This window comes from Elephantulus edwardii, unplaced genomic scaffold, assembly GCF_000299155.1.
Source record: "Elephantulus edwardii isolate Elephantulus edwardi_28Jun2011 unplaced genomic scaffold, EleEdw1.0 scaffold00010, whole genome shotgun sequence".
NCBI classification, from domain to species: Eukaryota; Metazoa; Chordata; class Mammalia; order Macroscelidea; family Macroscelididae; genus Elephantulus; species Elephantulus edwardii.
The window spans coordinates 12,933,391-12,938,285 of NW_006399760.1; the positions used below are offsets into that span (position 1 = coordinate 12,933,391).

The 4,895-nt window shown below is 38.6% G+C and overlaps 1 pseudogene; it reads left to right on the forward strand.

Annotated features, from left to right (window-relative positions):
* The first annotated feature begins 611 nt into the window (after nucleotides 1-611).
* On the forward strand, nucleotides 612-924 carry LOC102872219 (annotated as a pseudogene).
* Nucleotides 925-4,895: the final 3,971 nt, after the last annotated feature.

The window sequence follows — 4,895 nt, forward strand, 5'->3', positions numbered from 1 at the left end:
CTTCCTGTGTGATTTACAAATTCTGAAAATCTGATGAAGAGTCAGCTGTGAGTCTGTTCTGTTATGATTACAATAAATTTGAGTTTTGACCTTTCCTTTCTCTTTTGGATCTGATAGATAGCCCAAACAAGGGATAAAGTTTTGTTATGCAAATTTGATTTGAAGTGTGGAATCTCAATTGTGGAAAGACTGCTCATAGATAACGTTGGGAACCAGGAACCTGAATGAATGCTACCTTCAAGGAAATAACAATAGATATTAAAGAGAGTAGATATTATGATCATGCCCTGTTTCTCCTAAATTTGGAAGAGGAAAAAAAGCTAGTAGGATAGTCAGGAGGAGAAGAAAAATTGAGACAGTGTAGTATCTTGGAAAACTAGTAGGAAGAGTACTTCCAAATCATGTATGATAAAAAACTTAGGTATAGACTTTAGACTTAGCCATGTGAAGGCAAGAGGTAAAGTACTGCCTGGTCAAAACCAATGTCTAAAAAGAAGCCTTGTTTGAGTCAGTTTTTGAGAGACTTGGAGTAAATAATCAGATCAATGCAATTTTAACATCTATTGTATTCAGCAGGCTGCTAAGGGCGTAGGACTTGGGGTCCTGGAACCATGGCCCAATTTGTCCATAACCTGGTGCAGAAGGCTCTGGTGACGGTAAGGTAAACACTGCTGTGACTTACCCAAAGCTGGGATTGGCCACATTTTGGCACTATGCCAAGGTAGACCATGTTCCTCCAATCCCTGCTGAGATCCCTACAGCTGTTCAGAGCCTGAAAAAAAATAGTCAATACTGCTCAACTTGGTCGCTTCAAACATCTCTCAGTTAAGGAAACTCTTTTGAATAGTTTGGTGGCCACACACTGAGGTGCGGATATGGTTTTCTCTCAGTGAGATCACAGACAAGCATGGGATCATTGGCTGATGCTTGAACACATCCGATTATACTTCATTTACTCTGTATATTCTTAGACCATGTGGGATGAGATGAATATCTCAATAAAATTGAGAACATGTGGTGGGGGGACAGAACAAAAAAAAATCATCTATTGCGATGAATGTAAGGAAAATGAAAAATAGGATAAAGGGAGCTTGGGTTGCCTTAGTGAGTATGGAACTAAGCTGCCACGTCAAACACAGAGGGTTTGAATACACCATTAGCTCCTCAGGAGAAAAATTGGCAATCTCCTCCTGTGCCCATTTACATTCTCTGGAAATATTCTGCAGGATCAGCACTTAGTTGGCTCTGATTCAATGACAAAGAGGAGGAGGAGTGTGAGGAATTTACTATCCAGGGGAACAAAGTAATAGCGTAGTAAATTGAAGATGATGTGAGCTTAAGAAAGAAGTTAGTATAGTATAAATAACAGCATGTTTATATGGTGATAGATGAAATAAACAGGCAGGAAAACTAAAGTTACAGAAAACAACTAAAGAAGGATTGAGAAACTGAAATGTGGTAATATTAGCCCTAGTGTAGAAATGAAAACTTTAATCTTAAAAAGGAACACCTATTAAACCTCCTAAGTTTTCAGTTTCTAGTAGATGGGTAGATGTGACATGTGAGTAGTTGAAATTTGTGAAAATTATTTTCTGACTGTTTCAGGTTTCTTAACAGAATCATAACCTAGTTGTCAGCTGACTGTAGGATCTAATTATTGAAGTTCAAGGGGAAGAAAAAGAATAAATAATCCAAGAATGGCCAGAAAAAAATGTGCAGCATCATAGTCTGGCAACATTAAGGATCTTGTTCATAAACTTAATGAAAGACCAAGTGACATGTTGCACAGTGCACAGTGAGTGTGGCCATTTGCCAAAGAGTTCAATAAAACAGGAAGACAAGAGAGTTGAGATTGTGGGGACAAAAAGGAGCAATTACTCCTAATGAAGATAGAAGTGAAGTTGGTGAGGACTTGTGTGACCTCTTGCAACATCTTAATAAGTGGCCTCCTTGCCTACTTCCTCCCTGACCTCTCTCTCCATTGTCACACGGTGTATGTATTATGGTGAAGCACGGTTCATCCCTCTCTTCTTCTTAGCCATCTTCAAAAGCTACCAGTTGTTCTTAGGTTAAAATGTTAACTATGACTTAATACTTGCCCATGCCTTAGTTACATCTTTACCTAATTACGGCACATTCATTTACCGTACTGTTCCCTGTGCTGAGAAGACACTTTCTTTGTGTCTTAATTCAGATTCATCCTGAAAAACTTAAAGACAATTTCCTCCTGTGAGAAACTTCTCTCATTTTTTTTCCTCTAGGTACAGCTAACTTCTTTCTTTGTTAACACAGCATCTAGTTAAAATTGTATTAGGGCTTAGCAGCATTGTATTGTAATCTACTTTCAACTGGAGGTGCTTTTTTAAGCAATGAAATAGATATTATCATATTTTTAATTTCTGTGCTTCTACCTTACACTTTCCAAATAGTTTTATAAATGAACAAATAAACTAACATAAAAACATAATAAAGTTCTAAAAAGCCTTGAATTTATAGTAGATGAGGGAGGAATTCTAAGTAAATCTGGTTGACATATGGAGTTGTTAAAAAGTCTTCACTTTGGCCCTTTCCAACCCAGGTACAGACACACTCCCAGAAGTCTGGAGGGTAGGGCCCAAGGATTTAAATATTTTTTGGGGCTGAGTGTGGAGGCGGAAGATTTCACTTTGGCCTTTCCAACATAGGTACGGTAACCAACAAAAGAAAATAGAAAACAAAGTTGTTGTTGTTGTTAAGTCAAGTTAGAACCAAGTCATAACTGATCCTCCCACAGGTTTTCACAGGCAGCACATCACATGGGAGGGGATTGCTGATCTTTTTCTGTGGAGTACTGGTGGTTTTGAATTTTGTAACCTTGGCAGAAAGCAGAGAGTACCAGAGGAATGTCTATTGTGCTTCATTGACTACGTAAAGGTTTTTGACTGTGTGGATCATACAAGCTATGACTGACTGAGAAGAATGGTAATGCCAGAACATTTGATTGTACTTATGAGAAACCTATACTTGGACCAAGAGGCAGTTGCCAGAACAGAGCAAGGAGACACTACATGGTTCAAAATCAAGAAGGGGGTCCATCAGGGATGTATTCCATCTCCGTACTTTTTCAATCTGTATGCAGAACAGATCATCGGAGATGCTGGGCTGGACGAGGAGGAATGTGACATCAGGATTGGTGGAAGAGTCATCAACAACCTGCATCATGCAGATGACACAACCCTGCTTGCTGAAACTGAGGAGGACCTGAAGCACTTGCTGCAGAAGGTTAAGGACTGTAGCCTTCAATACAGATTGAAGCTCAACATCAAGAAAACAAAGAGTCTCACCACTGGGCAAATTGGCAACATCAGTATGGTGAAGAGATTGAAATTGTTAACAGTTTTAGTTTGCTTGGTTCCGCAGTCAACACTCTTGGTAACAGCAGCCAACAAATCAAGAGATGAATTGCACTGGGGAAGTCAGCTGTGAGGGACCTCTCAAGAGTACTGAAGAGCAATGATGTCAGGCTGGAGACTAATCTGGGTTGGCCTCACAGTTCTTTACCATTAGGCCACCAGAGCAGACTAAAATGAAGCTGAATATAAAAATATGGTAGAAACTCTTTGGGAGGATTATATCCAACATTTACCTGAGGGGAAAAAAGGGCAAAGGATCAGGGGTCTTTTTGGGGGGGGTGGGTTTTTTTAATTTGGTTTTTTTTTAAGAGTTAGCCTTTTATTTTTACAATAATGATCTACAGTATTTATCCTTATGAGATTGAATTAGTTCACTCAGTGTGGAGAGAGGGGAAATTATAGGGTCACAGAAAGGAGACTGAAGTAGACCTACAAGTTAGCATCAGAACTCTGGCCCGTTTACCCACAATCTGAGAATTCTAGAAGCTATTAGCAATTAAAATCACATATTTTCGGTGGCATCTAGTTATCTTGTTTTTATGTGGTAACCAGCACTGTTTCCAGAGAGCTGTATTTCAATTTTGTCTTTGTAAAAATAGAAATACTTTGAATATATTTTCTTGGGAGGGGCCAATCCCAAAGAAGTACATGATGTTTCATAAAGTAAAGGTCCGTGCTATAGTTAACATGATGATGACAACCGTGGGGGTACCGTGATTGTGTGACTGACATACGGCAGGGTAGTGTTCCTTCTGTTGTACAGAGGGTCCCCATGAGTCACAACCAATTTATTTGCACTTAACAAGGACAAGGCAAAAACATTACAAAATAGAAATAAAATAATGGAAACCACCGTTCTTTGAAAATGTTAAATGAATACAACACATTAATAATTGTCAAAAGTGAGGATCTCTGACACAGCAGAGATTGGTAAGGACTTGGTAAAGGACAGTGTGTTGTGAAAAATGGAAAAGTTAGGGAGCTCTGGTGGCCTAGTGGTAAGAAGCTTCATTGCAATACCAGAGGTATGTGGTTCAAATCCACCAGATGCTCTGTTGGAGAAGGAGGTGCAATCTCTTCCTGTACCAGTAAGCTCTGATTTGATGGTACACACACATACACACAAATTAAAATTTTTTTTTTAAAAAATGGAAACGTTTAGTATTCACTGGCTTCATTTGCAAAATTAATGAATGCTTATATAATTGGCAAACTAAATATTTATGACAAATAGTTGACTTTAACAAAAAAAAAGTGCACTCAGAATAAAATGAATCACTTTAAGTTATAGATCTTGAGAATCTGGCAATAGAACTAATGATTATATCTCCCCATAATATCAATCCAGGCATTAAACAATGTGGTGTATGAAGCAGTGAACGAACAACATATTAGACGCTGATGATAAAGAAGGGAGGCCTTTAGCTTTGAAGGAAATTGGGTTTCCATGTAGACATTAAACAACCTGAGCAAAACCTAAAGTAGAAAGAAGGCCAGGGACGG